This window comes from Bison bison, unplaced genomic scaffold, assembly GCF_000754665.1.
Source record: "Bison bison bison isolate TAMUID 2011002044 unplaced genomic scaffold, Bison_UMD1.0 scf7180017864032, whole genome shotgun sequence".
Taxonomy (NCBI): Eukaryota; Metazoa; Chordata; class Mammalia; order Artiodactyla; family Bovidae; genus Bison; species Bison bison.
In genome coordinates, this window is record NW_011494604.1 from 5,537,654 (window position 1) to 5,555,419 (window position 17,766).

General features: G+C 45.2%; 1 pseudogene across 1 annotated transcript; it reads left to right on the top strand.

The window, feature by feature from the left end:
* Nucleotides 1-1,095: 1,095 nt before the first annotated feature.
* LOC104984565 lies at nt 1,096-1,725 on the top strand (annotated as a pseudogene). The gene has a single exon (XR_824758.1). The product of XR_824758.1 is annotated as a 60S ribosomal protein L9 pseudogene (transcript).
* Nucleotides 1,726-17,766: the final 16,041 nt, after the last annotated feature.

Consider the following 17,766-nt stretch of genomic DNA (forward strand, 5'->3'; position numbering starts at 1 on the left):
TGTCAGGGCTTTCTAGCACCCAGTGCAGGCCAGATAGCATCTCTTGGCTTGACTTCTTCCTAACGTTTCTCCCCTGTGCTTCTGTATGTGCACCACTGATGACGCAAATCCTCATTCCAGCCTGCTGGCTAGCAGACCCATTGCTGCTGGATGAACTAAGGGCTTCTAATCTAAACAATCTAATCTAATCTAAACAACATATAAAGTCCAAAACACTTAAGCTAAACTTGTTCAAAATTATGCAGGTATATGTTAACACTCCAATTAGTCACAGAATCACAGCTAAGCCAACTTTTTTTTTTTTTTTAAGCCAACTTTTAAAAAGCAGAGTGAAGAGTGCTCTTACCTTCTCTGACATCAAGACACGTAAAGCCATCATGATAAAAACAGTAATTAAAAATGTACAAATACGCCAACAAAACAGAATAGAGAGCTCAGACACAGACTCACATATAGGTCAGAATTTAATATAAGATGAAGGTGCTACCACAAATTGGGGAAAGGATAGATTGTTTAGTAAATGCCATTTGGGAAAGTGGCTTACTATATGGAGAAAAAGAAATATGAGTCTCTACTTAATGCCACATACAAAAGAGGGCTCTGGGTGGTATAAAGACATACGTGTAAAAAGTTAAAGAAAAGTAGTAGGAAAAAATTAGTAGGATTAAGTGCAGGAAAATATCTTTGTGATTCAGGAGGGCTCTTTTAAGATGAAATTTCAAAAGCATGCTGCTGCTGCTGCTGCTAAGTCGCTTCAGTCGTGTCCGACTCTGTGCGGACACAGAGTCCTCCATAGACGGCAGCCCACCAGGCTCCTCTGTCCCTGGGATTCTCCAGGCAAGAACACTGGAGTGGGTTGCCATTTCCTTCCCCAATGCATGAAAGTGAAGATGCTCAGTCGTGTCCAACTCTTTGCGATCCCATGGACTGCAGCCCACCAGGCTCCTCCGTCCATGGGATTTTCCAGGCAAGAGTACTGGAGTGGGGTGCCATTGCCTTCTCCTTCAAAAGCATAGCCATAGGCAAAATTTTATGAATTTGATTACATCACAATTAAGGATTTCTAATCAGCAAAAGATTCCATGAACAGCTCTTTGCCGCATCTACTGCGAGAATGAAGACCATTCTCAGCAACCAGACTGTCGACATCCCAGAAAATGTCGACATTAACTTGAAGGGACGGACAGTTATTGTGAAGGGCCCCAGAGGCACCCTGCGGAGGGACTTCAATCACATCAATGTAGAACTCAGTCTCCTTGGAAAGAAAAAGAGGCTCCGTGTTGACAACTGGTGGGGAAACAGAAAGGAACTGGCCACTGTTCGCACAATCTGTAGTCATGTACAGAACATGATCAAGGGTGTTACACTGGGTTTCCGTTACAAGATGAGGTCGGTGTATGCCCACTTCCCCATCAACGTTGTTATTCAGGAGAATGGTTCTCTTGTGGAAATCTGAAATTTTGGGGGTGAAAAATACATACGCAGGGTTCGAATGAGGCCAGGGGTTGCCTGTTCAGTATCTCAAGCCCAGAAAGATGAGTTGATTCTTGAAGGAAATGACATTGAACTTGTGTCAAATTCAGCTGCTTTGATTCAGCAAGCCACCACAGTTAAAAACAAGGATATCAGAAAATTTTTGGATGGTATCTATGTTTCTGAAAAAGGAACAGTTCAGCAGGCTGATGAATAAGATCTCAGTGATCCTGCTGCAGAAACAACAAGATAGCAGATGGTTCTATGGACTCAGTTGTGATGTTTTAATGAGACAATAAAAACTCTTGATTTGAAAAAAAAAAAAAAGATTCCATGAACAAAGTTAAAACACTGATTTAAAAAAAAGAAGATACGTGTAACATCTAAAACCAATGGGGAATTGATACAAAGAACATGCGAAGATCTTGAACATTTATGACTGCAATAGAAAATGGGGAAAGGATATAAACAGACATTGTACAGAGGATGAAACTCAAAAGAATTAGCAAGTTGGTGTAGGTCAGTCTTCCTGGAATCAGAATCTGAGATGGAGAGTTTTGAGCAGGTTTGTTTGGAAGTGGTGAGGGAATGAAGTAAACAGCAGTGGGTGGAACCAAGAATCTGAACTGTGTCGCAGTTCAGATTAGACTGACCCCACAGGGGAATGTGGAAACTAGGGTCTCTCTTCAGAGAGGTCTTGGACTTAGCAAAGGGACCAGGCTTTATCTCTCTTCAATGACTAGTCATTGAATGGATGCCATCCTCAAGGAGAGTTCACAGCCCAAGATGAAGCAGCTTTCTCTGCCCGAGGATAATTGCTGGGGAGGGTTCATCTGTGAGCCATAAGCAGCCAGCACTTCCGGCAGCTGGGTTAACAAGGGCCTTGGTCTTAGGACAGGAATCTTAACAGTATACTATATATCCACAATGGCAGATATCAAGGAAGACTCAAAAACATTAGTAATATGAAAAATGCAAATTAAAACATCAAAGAGCTATCACTGCATTCCTTAGCAAAATTTAGAAGGAAGTGTAGTGCCAAGTGTTGGCAGGGATATGGGGTGTGACAGCTCTTATGGACTGCTGCTGAGAAGATGAACATCAGAAAAATGCATCAGCAAACATTCTCGGGAATATTCTGGCATTATGAGTCAAATTCAGTGTTGCATACTAGCAATTCCTCCTCTAGTTATATATCCCAAGAAATTCTTACATAATTCCATAAGGATACTTGTGTTTTCTGCACGGTTATTTGTGGTGGGAGTTGGGGGCTACCTGACTTTTTACCACTGAGTTGAGAAATCAAATACAGAGAGTACATACCTGGGAATTCTATACGGTAAGATTGTAGCAAATGATCAGATATACACACAGAAGCATGGATGGATCTGGAGAACAATGAAAAGAATGGGGCAGGGGAAGAACAAAGAAAAGAGATATAATGAAGGAATATTAACGTAAATTAAAAATATTGCAAACACAGGGAACTATACCCAATATCTTGTAATAAACTATAATGGAAGAGAATCTGAAAAAGAATATGTGTGTGTGTATGTGTGTGTAACTGAATCACTTTGCTGTACACCAGAAACTAACACAATATTGTAAATCAACTGTATTTAAAAAAAAAAAAAAACTAAATACTGCAAGCAAATACTGTTTGTATGAAAGCAAACAAAAGGATACATACTAAATACTTAAGAATCACCACGGGTGACAGAGGGGAATGGGATTGTGGGATGGGGAGTAAAAGGAACAAGGAAGTGAATTCTAGAGAGGTGTCTTCCCAGGACCAATGATCTAGGCTGGCTCCACAGCTCCATGAAACAAGAGTCAGATTAATTCAACTCTGTACACCTGCTTTTTAAAACAAGTGGCAGCAGCAACCACCACTTGAGCCCTGGAAAAGCAAGCTCCTGTTTTCCACCTCCGCTTTCTCTGAGATCTCTCCTAAAAGGTCACAGGCTGAGTCACTGGAAAACCGAAGGGCCTGCTACACACTGCTCTCCGCTCTTACCTGCAAATGAAATGACAGCCACCTCCTATCTTCAGCGGGATGAAAAGGTTGGCACCTGGATAAAGGTTCATGCATCTCCCAGGCAGAAGGAATCTTTGCTCCGAGGATGCTTTTCACTATCTAAACCTTGAACTTTCCCACCTGTGATTCCAATCAAAGTCATCACCTTAACTGAAATGCAATAGGCAAAACAGCCACTGCCCCACTTTAATCAGGACTGGTATGAAAGTTAGAGGAAACACAACCAGTTTGGAGTGTTGTCTTAGATCTTGCCCACCTCTGAGAGGGCCCCGAACAGAGAGATGATGTCCCACTGGGAAATGGACTTGCTTTGGCCCACTCGTCTGGCAAGCCCTCTCTGCTCATGAGGAATGGGTGAGGTGTGAGCTCCCCTTGTGAAATCTACCCTGCATGACCTGTCAGCCCCAGAAAAACTGGAGATCCTGAGAGAAATGGAAGAATAATGAGGCTTATGAGTTGGTCTTGGGTCCCCTTCCCCACGGTGGCTATTCCAAACCCCAGTTGCTGTCCCTGAAGTCCCTAACACTATATCCCACTAGTGATTGGAGAACAAGTTCAGGTTACCAGTCCGAAGGGAGGAACACAGAGATTAAGATCCAGGGATACAAAGGAGAGCTGAGCTGGGAAGTGAGAGAAGCCCTGCCTCTCAGGCTCAAAAGGTAGACCCAGAATGTAAAGGTGGCTCTAAGCCCTGCTCTGAACCTTTCCACCACTAGGCCCTGACTCCCAGGTTAACCCTTCCTTGCCCAGGGCATGCCTGTCTCAGTTAGCACTATAGAAAAGGTCTCTTCCATCTACTGGCCTTGTGTTCACAAGCAAGGCTCTGCAATAAATAGGATCCTAGGCAAAATGAGAATCCCAGGATACATGGCAAGAGAGTTGGTGTGGGTATCATTTTTATCATGTTCTTTTTCTAGGCCCAGAAAGTAAACTTCCGTGTCTGCTTTAAGTTTTAATTCAGGAAAGTTCAGAGTAAGATGGATCTTGCTATTTAAAGACTTCTGGGACTTTCCTGGTGGTCCATAGGTTAAGAATCTGTCTTGCAATGCCAAGGATGCAGGTCCAATCCCTGGTGGGGAGACTAAGATCCACATGACTCAGAGCTATTGTCATGATATGTCTGCATATCTGTCTTCGCCACTGGACTGTTAACTCCTTGAGGACAGAGGCTACGCTCCACCTCACTTAGCTTCGTATCCCTAATGCTTAACACAAGGGCTGGCACAGAGGAGGTTTTGCATATTTGCTCAATGAAGTGACTGATTAATGGATGGCTAAATGAATTAATACTATTAATGGCTAATATTAATTAATTAGTGATTAATACTAATAATGGATAAATGAAATATAGTAATATTCCCAGAGGAAAAAAATTAAGGGAACTGATTTTATTGGCCTAAACTGGTATTAAAGTTTCACCAACACAAAAAATTGATGTAGAAGTGACAGAAATCTTGGGAGGAAGTGACCATGTCATCCTCGGGTTCTCCAACGTCTTATTTGGCAGCAAATATTTAATGAGCACCTCCTCTGAGATAGACACACTGCCAGGCTCTAGGACAAGATAGACAAGACACAATTCCTACCTTTCAGGAGCTCCCAGAGTAGCTGGTGATGAGTGCTCTGACAATGTACAGAGGCTGCTGTGAGGGGCTGGGGGTGGGAGCAGGAAGGATTCCTGAGAGGGAGGGTGCCTGGACTGAAGGCATCAGGAGAAAGGGGTCAGGTCAGGAGAGAGAAGGTCCTATACAGAAGGATGCCCAGGCAGAAGCCCAGAGGTGTGAGGGCACAGGAGTTCGGGAGTATTCTGCTTGGGGAGTGGAAGGGAGTAATAGCAATGGAAACAAAGTCCTGCTAAGTAAGGAATTGAGATTTTACTTTGAAGGCATGAGGGAGCTCCTGAAAGAATCCTAAAATACCCTGATGATCAGAGTGGCATAGTAGAACATTGTTTTGGTGGTGTAGAAAATGGATTGGAGAAACAGGACTGCTATAAGAGAGATGAGTTAGGAGACTATTTAGAATATACTTGGAAAGCAGATGGACAGAATAGACTTCAAAGACATTAAAGAGTAGCTGCCAGAACTCAGTCACCTCACGTGCACACTGGCTCTCAGGCTTCCGGTTTGGATGACCGCTTGGTAGAGACACCATCACCCAAGGGGGCAAACAGGCTGAGAAGCAGGCTTGGGAGTGAAGACAATGAGTTCAGAGGGGAGTCTGAGGGCCTGGGGGTCATCTAGGCCGATCCTCAAGGAAGATGAACATGTGAGTCAGGAGCTCAAGGAAGGGAACTGGCCATGATACCAACCAGGGGGAGGCTCTAGGGGGCACAGGCAGAGGGTGAAAGAGCAGGAGTGTGCCAGTCACCCAGGGAGAGGAATGGGGTGGGGGGAGAAAACAGTTATCTGAGAGTCTCCATAATCTTTTGTGTAGATTTCCAAACATTTTAAAGAATCCTCTAGGTGCCTCAGAGTTATTACTGTGTCTCAAAGCAAATACAGCAATGCATGAAGAAAGCAATTACAGAAAAACGACAGAAGTGAGCGAGGAGCCCGATTTTCAGATGTCCTTTGTGGATAGCAACAAAACGACACGGAAGGAGCTTCATGAAAGAAAGAGGAAGGCATCTGGATGAATGATGTTTTGCTTATCTGAAATGACGCCCAGGGCCTGACCTGCACCCCCGTCCCCACTCCCAGGTCCAACATTAAGGAGTGGGCTTCCGAGGAAACTGCAGCCTTGCCTCCCTGGCTGCTTCAGCCTTGAAATCTTTGCAAGATACAGGCATCTGAGACACATGATGGCCCGATCAAGCCACATGCCTGTATAAAGCTGCTTCCTAGCTGTGAGGAATAAAAATCAATATTTTAAAATGTGAATTATTCAGATACCGTACCCCGGAGGTGATTCATAACCTCTGGAGCGCCTCAGTAGGAGAACAGCGATGGAGGGCTTGCATGAACGTGGCTGAGCCCACAATTTCCCATGCAATCAGTCAGAGGGCTGACAAAAGATTAAATAACAGAATTGTTCTTACAGTGTCCTGAGGAGTGCCCCGAGGAGCTGGGATGCTCCTGCTAAGAAGCCTAGACTATCATAGTAAGGAGAGAAGCGGCCTGCCCTTATGAAGGAGCAGAGGGTCCCCTGGGCTCTCCAAGGGCTGGTGTCTTCAAGGACTCCTGGGTCCTTTGCACGAGGGAGTACAGGTTAAGCTGGGAGACAGAGCATTCTTCCAAGTATCCCTTTTTAAAATAAAATGTAAGAGCTCCCCAAATCGCCATGTCACGTAGGCATTTAAACCTGCTGCTGGGGCTGGGCAAGGCCTGGGCTATCAAGACCATGGACTTGTCTGCACTGACTTAGGGGAGGGGGATGAAGAAGGAGTGTGAATGGTTTGGTGACAGTTGATCTCACAAAGGGAGAAAGCACCAGAACCCATTCTAGAGAGAGAGAGGCAGCGCATGCTCACTGGTCTAGGAAGGGTAAAGACCTGAGTTTTGAGTCCTTATCTCTACAACAATGTGACCTTGGATGAGACAGTTAGCTTTCTCAGCCTCAGATTCTGTAACACCAAAATACTTAATCCCCTGCTTACTGGGTTCTTAGGAAGATCAAATGAATATAAGCAGAAACTCCTTGCTGTCTCCTCACACTGTGCGTTAGTTGGGATATTACTTTGGTTGTTCTAACAGAGGGACCAAAATAACAATGTCTTAAATGAGATAGGAGTTTATTTTTCTCGTATAAAATTCTGAACTACTGTGGCTGCTCTGGTCTGAGAGGTCATCAGAGGCCCAAGTACCTTCTATCTGACCATCAAGGGTGTCATCGTTCTTTCCTTACTCTGAGAAAGCTTCCTGCCACTGCCACACCACCAGTAGTAGAAGGGCAAAGGAGGGCTAGCCCCTTCCCCAAGGCCAGGACTTTATACACCACCTCTTCTCATTTCCCACTGCCCAGACCATGGTCACATAGTCACAGTTCAGTTCAGTCACTCAGTCGTGTCTGACTCTTTGCGACCCCATAGACTGCAGCACAATAGGCTTCCCTATCTGTCACCAACTCCCGGAGCTTGCTCAAACTCATGTCCATCAAGTTGGTGACGCCATCCATCCTCTGTCGCCCCCTTCTCCTGCCTTCAATCTTTCCCAGCATCGGGGTCTTTTCCAGCGAGTCAGTTCTTCACATCAGGTGGCCAGAGTATCATCTGGCTCTAAGAGAGGCTAGGAAGTATAAGTGTTTCCTGGGAAGTCACAGACTCAACAGAAAATTCTGTGGTTACAGAAGCAGAGGAGATAGATATTAAGGGGCAATTTGCAGTCCCTGCCACCCTCACTTTGTCTAACTCCCAGATCTTGCATTTATGTCACTTCTGTCGGGAGGCCTTGCTCAACTCCCCAGGATACTTAGATGCCCCTCCCTTTGCTCCCTTACATCATTTTGGCTTGCTGTCAGTTTTTCTGTCTGGAATGTAACCTCCAGGAGTGTGGGCTGTGTCGTTCTTCCTCCCTGCCGTCCCCAGAGCTGGCCCCAGAGTGGACTCGAGACACATCTGCACTAAGGAGGTCTGTCACCACAGGACCTTGGGATGTCCTTGGGGTGGCACTCGGTAGCTTTGAGCCACCAGCGCTCTCCAACCCAGGATTTGCTTGGAGTAAAACTGGTACCTCCTGCTGCTTCCCAGGCAAGGGGTGAGGGGGGGCAAGTCGTTGCCCTAAGGACTTTTCTTTTCACCCCTTAGTCCTCACCTTGTGTCGGTCTTTAGTAGTGTGGCCATTCCTCATCAGAGCTCTTGGGTGGGCAACTGAGTCATGATGAACGCTGGCTCTGCAGCTCTGTCTTTCAGATCTGAGAGTGAACAGGTGGGGGAAGAGCTTTCCCTAGCACAGTGGCCAGAATGGAGGATGCAGGTGGAGACTTGGTTTTTCATTCCCAGTCTCCACAATGCAGCTCCCAGCCTGAAGCCTATGCTGCAAGGAGGGGAGGGGACCTTAGAGAGGACATCCTGGGGTAGTTGGCCTGCACCCCTATGGGGAAAAATGGCCCCCCACAGTCTGGACCGCACAAACCCACAGTTCAGTCCTTGAGCAGCTTCTTGGGTCTCCACGTTAGTACCCTCCAGCTCACACCTGATTTGACATAAACCTCATCATTTTTTAAGAAATCTTTCTTCTTAGCTCATTTTCTCTGTTACCAAGATTTCTTTAGGGATCCCAGGAAATATGACTCTGGTTCCCGTGTGGAGGGGAGGTCCGCCCCAGGACTGATCTCCAAACCCCCTGACACATTCTCTTCATCCTCTGTGTCTTCCTTTGATTGGAACTAGAGGCTGACCAGGCCTGAGCTCTGAGTGACCAGCCCTTTTTGGCAGTCTCTGGAGCCACTGAGGGGAAAGTCACCAGACACCAAGCCCTAGGAGTTGCTGGGTGCTCACATTACACTGATACATAAAATGAGCTTATTCAAGAGCCAAGTTCAAATTTCCCTATTTGTATTTTTCCAGAGAGCTTGGAGAGAGCAGCCATATCCTGCCAGCCGCCCCTAGGAACTCGGCTGCCCCTCCCCCCATGGCTGGCATCAGGGGAATCTTTTCCCTCCAGACTGTGGCCCTGGGTTGAGCTGGGAACAGACAGGACTGCAGTTTCATTCCAGTAGCTGGGTTTTTTTCCCCCATAAAATGGCTGTGTCCCTTTTAGTCCCTGCCAGTCTCCTCTCTTGGACAGGCTGTAGGTTAAATAAATCAACTGACCAGACTTCTCTCTCTGGGGGTTCTGGGCTGGCAATTCCTCCTACTTGCTTCAGCTTGTTTGAGGGAACAAAGAGTAGTTAAGAAGGGATTAACTTTTCCCTCTGTTGGTTTCTCTCTTCTTAGAATAATTCCATTTTTAATTCAGGGATTAAGGTTTCTCTTGGAACCCTGCTTCTTTCCCGGTTCTTTACTGACTGTCCATAGAGCTACAGAAAGTTTCCCTGCACCCACCGTGGGGAGTGTCCGTCACTCACCTTTACAGCATGGCATCTTGCATCCCTGACTCTTGGATTCACGCATTTCTCTCCAGCCCAAACCCTGGACTGGGCCTCTGAAACTCCAAGTAACATTCTATTAATAAAGTTATTTCCCCAAGCAGTCTTATCTTCTGGGAAGAGAATATATTCATCAACTTATACACATAGTATGGTCCACATTAAAATTTGATAGTGAAGGGTGGTGGAATTTTGTATGGGAGTTGGGATTTCTGGGTTCTCCTCCTACTTCTGGCATTAGCTATGGTGACCTTGAGAAAGTCATTTCACTTGGCTGAGCCTTACAGACACCTCTGTAATGTAAGAGGTTCCTTCCAGTGCTAATATTCTAGCATCTATAATAAATAATCCTGCAATTCACATGACACTTGATCATCATGAATATGCACAGAGGAAGACTTGACCTGGGGGTATAAGGTAATTATAATGAGGAGAGGATCCTGAAGCACCTGGCCTTAACAGCTAGTTACTCCAGACTGCTGCTGCTGCTAAGTCGCTTCAGTCGTGTCTGACTCTGTGTGACCCCACAGACGGCAGCCCACCAGGCTCCCCCGTCCCTGGGATTCTCCAGGCAAGAACACTGGAGTGGGTTGCTATTTTCTTCTCCAATGCATGAAAGAGAAAAGTTAAAGTGAAGTCGTTCAGTTGTGTCTGACTCTTCGCAACCCCATGGACTGCAGCCCACCAGGCTCCTCCGTCCATGGGACTTTCCAGGCAAGAGTACTGGAGTGGGGTGCCATTGCCTTCTCTGTACTCCAGACTAGATCTTGCTGTATCTGTGCTCTTCGTAGAGAAGGATCTAATGGATTAATGGAGACCTGTGGTAACTGGGACCAGGCTCAGAATGAACAGACCAGATGCCTGATATCCTGGGATCCATACCCTTCCATTCTTATTCCCCAGAAGGGCACCAGGTTTCTCTATAGTCTCATGTTGAGTAGAGGTCTGAACTAGAATCAACTGGTGCCTGGGTCAGGGTCAGGATGGGGTGGGGGCAAGGTTCAAGACAGACCATCATAAGCCCTGTCTCACTGAGGTCTCTGCCAACAGAAGCACCACTCCCAGCAGCCCCGGGACTGTTCCACACCAGGCTCACCCCTCCCTGCCTGAAGTGTGGCCTAAAAGGTAGGTTTGGCTGTGCTTAGAACAAGTGATGTTTGTACTAGGCAACAATATCACTCAGCAGCACTGTGTCAGTGACTTCAGCTTTCCAAAAACCTGGAAAGAAAACTGCTCTCCAAACAAGCGCGATATATTTGAAAGTTTTCAAAAAGGAGCTGGGTCTGTTTTCCAGAGGAGGGAAGAGGGAGCTGTAAATGTGGTAATTAGAAACAGACCTTTCTTGCATTCTTTAAAGCCATGGAGATGCTATAAGGCTTGCAGATCAGACCTCTTTGTGAGAAGGACCATTTGGGGACATGTGAACTTGGCAGACAGATTCAGGAAAGTAGGCTCTGCCTCAGCAGGGAAGTTGCAGACCTGCAGCAGCCAGGATGTCTTTTCTGAAGTGTGGTTGTGCCCAGTAAACAGAGTGGCCTTCAGGATTGGCCCAGGGTGTCTGTTTGGGGGGCAGGAAGTTGGGTGTGGTGAAATAGGAAAACATCTTTAAGATGGGTGCTTCAGGTTGTCATGGACTTCTCGAGAAGATGCCACAGTGTGGTCCCAATGTCAGCGTGAGGAGGTTGTGTCCTGGGTCTGATCTCAGTTGTTACCCCCACCCCCCACCCCGGCCGAGTACTACAGTTAGACCATTGGCTTTCATCCAGGCTCCCTCAATGGAGAGAATGCAGAGTGAATCATGACTACCTCACACAAACAGCCCTGGCTTTGCTAGAAACATGATGGATGTGAAGCTGATTGCTGAAGTGTCTTTGGCCAGATTTATGTTAATTGTTTCATGACCTCCCAAATCTGGCTAATCTATGTAGCACTGGAACAGTCTACTTTTCACTATATAGATATAGCTTCTTGTTGACTTTATTTGACTTAAACTGTGACTATGTTAAGTTTTATACAAATATTTAATTGTAAGTCATTACACAAGAGAATTTTTCACTCCTTAATTTTGCTTACATCCATGATTCACATGATTCACATCCATGGCTGCACATTGATATAACCAGGGAAACTTTATAAAAATCCCCATGCCTCAGGCCCACCTCCAGAAAAAAAATCTATTTTAATTGATTTGAAGTGGGGCATGGGCATTGATTTTTTTTAAAGGTCCCCAGATGATTCTAATTGCAGCCAGGATTGTGAAACATTGTTCTGAATGATGCCTGAGAAAAGTGCTAATTTAGTCGGGAGAGGGGAAACAGTCAAATGAGATCTAAGCTTGAATTAACTGGCTTGTTTTGTCAGTATTCAGCCCAGTATCTGGATAGGAACAAAGCCAAGATTACAGTGCAGTTATGTAAGGTTTGGAGGGTAAGCCACTTCTCCTAAAACTGACTTATTACTGTATGTTTATTTCATCTAGAACAACACTTTGGAAATATTGGGCGGGAAACTCATGTTCTGTGAATAGAGTCCCTTAATATTCAGTAATACTCCTTCCATGTTCTGAATGGATAGGAGATAATAAATAATTATATTTAAAATAATCTGCACTGAAAATGTTTCTGGTAATACCTGTTCATAATGAGCCAAATGGCACAGATTTATATTGCTTTGAATTTCAAGACATCACTGGTGATTTACAATGACCAGAGGCCCAAATCACCATCTCTTGCCCCTCAGATGAACTTTCGGGCAGTGTGTCTGAAGGTGGAGTGGAGAAAACAATTCAGGTAGAAGAGAACTGAACAAAGGCAAATCACTGAATACTTATTTGAGCTCGTTAGCAGACTGGGACTGATCACCTCTCAGCGGGATGATTCAGGGGTCCCAAATGGTTGGAATCTTTGTTTTCCCTTCTCTGAGAAAGAGAGGTCCATTAGCTCTCATGCTGTCTTAGAGCTTAATTTGTTGTTTTTTTCCCCCTGCCACTATTGAGGGGACAGTACATTCCAAAAGTTAGAGGATAGCTAAGGGAAATTTACCCTCTTTGTAGGATATCATTAAACATATGGTGTCTGGGGGATGGGGGGATGGGGAAAACCATTAGCAAGCAGGAGCCAAGAGAGGGATTAGCTCATAAAAGAGAAGGCTGTTGAGAGCAGTTTGGGCTAGATACAGGAGGAGCTGCCAGGTAGAGACCCAAGCTTGGGAATTAAAATTCAGCTCTCAGTGTGTTTTAAAAGAGTTATCAATGTGAGGGTAAAGTTAGGAACTGACCTCAGGAAGGAGACGCATTAAACTTATCAGGGACCAAAACCCCTAAAGCTACAGTACCTGGCACCATTCTCTGGGCAGGGGTGGTGGGTGGGGGGATTGCTGATGCCTGGACAGGGTATCTGGCTGCCCCCAACTGGTGTCGGGGATACTGCGTGTAAGAATACAGGCTGAAGTACTCAGGGGGTCACCGGATTCCATGTTTGCAGAGGCAAGAAGGTGACATTTAAGGCTTAAATGGTGCTACCTTTTATAAGTAAATAACTACCTGGAAAGAGGACTAAGCCAGGTGCTTGACATTTTCTAGCTGATTTTGTTTTGGAAGAACCCCAGATTACCTTTCACTCCCATCAAGCTCTCTGCCAACCTCCTGGTGGAAAGGGAATCCCCAGGACCATTGTGGTGCCTGAATGATGCTCAGTCAGCCCATGACTTAGCCTGTTGTCCCTTCCCTAGCTCTATGTCTTCCCCTTCTCCAGGTCTGTGTGGGATAAGAAAGACTTTGATCGAGGTTTTTAGGCTGCGAATAAGCATATTAAAAGGCAGAGACATTACTTTGCCAACAAAGTTCTGTCTAGTCAAGGCTATGGTTTTTCCAGTAGTCATTTATGGATGTTAAGAGTTGGACTAAAAAGAAAGCTGAGTGCTGAAGAATTGATGCTTTTGAACTGTGGTGTCGGAGAAGACTCTTTGAGAGTCCCTTGGACTGCAAGGAGATCCAACCAGTCCATTCTAGAGGAGATCAGTCCTGAATATTCATTGGTAGGACTGATGTTGAAGCTGAAACTCCAATACTTTGGCCACCTGATGTGAAGAACTGACTCATTTGAAAAGACCCTGATGCTGGGAAAGATTGAAGGCAGGAGGAGAAGGGGACAAGGATGAGATGGTTGGATGCCAATCATCAGTTTGGGTGAACTCCGGGAATTGGTGATGGACAGGGAGGCCTGGCGTGCTGCAGTCCGTGGGGTCGCAGAGTCGGACATGACTGAGTGACTGAACTGAAGCTAAGTGCATCTGATTGGCAATGTAAACGACAGCAAAACGATAAAGGAGGAGGAGGCTGCCTAAATGTGGATTGAAGAAGAAATTTAGGAGACTGAATCCTAGGGAGATCCTGTTTCTCATGGCCCTTGCCTGATGGTTGTGGATTAAATATAAACACCTAACCTACACTGGAGGCGGAATTCAACTTCTTTACCAAATAATCAAAATATTAGTATTTGTTATATGCAGGTAGATCTCTGTCTGCCAGCTTATCTCCTTCTACAATCCCTGCCCAGCCCCAGACAGGGCAAACCACCTCTCCTCTGTGCTCCCTAAGCAGTGCCTCGGTGGGTGTTACTAAGCTTGTTGCCTGAGACTGTGGTTGGCAGGGAAAGTGAATCTCCCAGGCTCTGATGGACCGGTATCTTACTTATCCAGCATCCTCAGCAGTAGAAGGCTCTCGGTGAATGTCTGTTGAATGAACCTCTGTGTTCATGTATTCCATCTATCATTTCTAATAAACACTGAAAGCCAAAGGACAAAGATGGAGTAATCGGGAAATAGAGAAAGAGGTATCTGATAATAATAAAGTAGAAGTATAGGGTTGAAACATATTATTGAACCATTCACAGAAAGTTAACTTCTCTTTCTCTACCCACGACATCTGCAAAGAAGGAGGTTCAGTGGACAGGTTTATGGCTGAGTGTCCAGGGACCTTGAGGAAGAGTCAGGGAAGCTGTCTTTTGTCTGACTCTCTGACCTGGGGCAAGTCCCCTCTCATGGAATGAGAAGATTATCCCAGATGACCTCCCAAGGTCCTTACACTTCTGTCATTTTGTAATCTTATACATCTAGCACCATAATCTTAAGGCAATTCTTATGACTCATAAGATTCCATTTTGTGTGTATGTGTGTGTGTATATATATATATATATACTGCAACTTCTTTATTGTATTATTTTATTCCTCCAAGGTATTGGAGGAAGCACTTTACCATGGTTTGAGGGCCTGAGAACACAGCACAGAGTGCACCAGGCCTGCATTTACCCACCAGCCCTCAGCCCTCTAGGACCCAAGTGAGGTTCAGCTTCAAAAGACTCAGTGTCACACGTGCCAGACCACAGCTGCTCAAAATAGGAAAATTCTTGTTAGGAAATGACCACAGCCCCCTGGAACTGTGGAAAACATTGCCTCAGACAAAAAGGACGTTTCCAATGGAAAAAAAATCAGCAGGAGTATTATGTGTGCTAATGCGGTCAGCCCAGGCAGTTCTCAGCAAATCCTGCCTACTCAGGCCCTTGGCTTTAGGGCAGTTCTTTTCCACCCGACACTGGGTCCTAATGATAAATGCAGGCTCTCACCTCTTCTGGCCCCAGCTGTCTCAAAAATCAGACTTGGAAATCATTTTCAAATTTATCTTTAGACTGCCTTTTAAATGCTTCCTCCAGAGGAAAAAATCGCAAAATGCTTTCACTAGAATGGGTTTTAGAGATCATCTCAAGACCCTAATTTAATCCCCTGTCTGTGGAGAAATACAATGTCCCAGGTAGGGAAATGTCTTACTCAAGGTTACATAGACAGGTCAAGGGGAAGAGTCCTGATGCCTACTTCAAGTTCTTTCCATTTTCACATTGCCTCCAGCCACAGGGCCAATTTCTCTGCTTCCTTCTCATGCAGCTGTTTCCAAACCAACCAACCTGCCAATCAGGTAAGCAACCTGTAAGTGCTTCCTATGAGCCTAGGACTATGAACTCTGTGACAGATTATGTCTTTACTGTCCCAAAGTGCAATAGTAACACTCACCTTTTGGCACAGAGCAGACGTGGCCTGCATGGGTGAGTCTTCCTTTGCTCTCTGGAACTTAGAGTTCCACTTTTTCCATGAAAAACATCTAGAGTTAGTTGGACAGAATTGTATATTTTTGAGTGGGTCAGATCCCAATTCTGGGGCAGGATGGCTTAGGTCTAGGTGATGCTCCAAACATGCAGGGAGCAACACCAGCAGAGAGGAGGTCCAAGCCAGCACAGGTGCAAACCCAGCTGCCCGCCCTGCTCAGCCCTCTTGTCTGCTGAAGCCACACCCGCTCTTCCTGCGGTTTCAAGGCTGGACCAAGTGCAGCCCTTGCCCAGCTAATGCTCTTCAGGTTCACTCCCTCCAGATAGCAATAACTCTTTTCCTTCTTAGGCCACCATAGACAAGGATTGAATTTTTACCCATGTAAATACATTAAATATTTAATGTAACATAACATAGACATTTATACATATGTGTATGTATGGTTAGGCCATTCAAGATGGCAATTGGTCTCTGTTCACCTGCTGCTTGACCAAGCCCTGCTTTGCTCACATGACTATCCAATCCTCTTAATCATATAGGACTTACTTTGTCCCTGGTAACTAATGAGCCCACCTGACAGCAATTCCACCCTATAAATGGTAGCTCCTTCTCCCCTGATTGGTGAAGACTGCTGCCACGTCCTGCCTATCTCATGCTGCACGTAGTGGGGTGTAGCTCCAGGACACTTGTAAGACCCCCTGTCCAATAAACCGTTGATGTCTCTGGGCTTTTCCTTTGGTCTCTGGGCAACTATAAGGCTTGCAGTTCTATGGGGTACAGCCCAACACTTTTATGTTTACAAATGCTTGCACCATAAAGTTATTTAAGAAAACATTTTTTGAATTACTTATTCACAGATATCTCTTGGAAGTTCTTTGCTGTTCATCTTACTGCTGTCCAAAAATAGTACGATCTGTTCTTCTTAAATTTGCTGCCATATAGTAGGAAATTATCCCCTTGGTAGAAATAATCCATTTTAAGAGGAAACATTTACTAAAATAGAATTGAAAGAAATACCAGAAACGATAACATTTATAGGTTAGAGATTTATAAAGTAAAATTTAAAACACCTTTGTAGTAGAAAACTTGCAAAATACTTTTTAAGAATCTGCAAGCCCATCAGCTAGCACGGAGCCATCTAATTTGGCTGTGTTAACCATCACATTGCCATGAGCGCTTGAAATGTGAAAATCTGAATGAGATGCGCTGTTGGTATAATATACACCCTGGATTTTGAAGATTTTGTACAAAAGTATAAAATCTATCATTAATAACTTTAAAAATACTTATGTGCTTAAAATTATAATATTTTGGACATTAAACAAAATCATTAAAATTAATTTCACCTGTTTTTTAATGCAGTTACTAAAAACCTTAAAATGACATGTGTCACTCACATTACATTTCTATTTGACTGCTAGGTCTAGAGAAAACGCTGCTAATATTTTGATGTATTTCCCCCATTGTGTGTGTCCGCAGTTGAGAAGTCCAGCTCCTAGTTACAAACCCATGTGTGATTTTTCAGGCCTGATCCCCAGGCAAGGCTTTCCCTGGCAGCCACACCAGGAAAGCTGTGGTCCTGGCCCCAGCCTCGGCACGCAGCTCGGGCATCCCAGTCTCTGAAGAGAGAGTCGCAGCCTAGTCTCAGGCCTCTTGGCCAGTCAAGCCCTTCATATATTTACATCCCTAACCCTGGTGTCTTCATGCCCAGGTCTCCTTCCCTGAGGTCTTGGGCGGAAGTCTTCCAGGCACCTCAGCTGAGACATCTGTGTGGAGTGGAGGCCTTGCCACGGGGACTCAGGACTCAGTACACATCCACTCTCAGTTCTCCCCTCCCCGACTCTAGGGTCTGTAAAGCTGCCAGAGCCTCTTATTCAGGACCCCTTCAACACTGAGATTAGCCCACATCAGTGCTGATCCACCTGGGCCTCTACCAAGGTGTCATTTCATGGAGAAAATGAAACAGGAGGAAGTTAGCGCCTTCTCGGGTTCAGCCTCCTGCTTATACTATCACGGCAAGTGATTAAAGGCTTCACTGTTACTTTCATTTTGGCTCATTGTTGCTTCAATCAGCTGTTCTGACACCTGACAGCTCAGCCTGCTCTTCCAGCTCAGCTGAGCTGACAGTATTT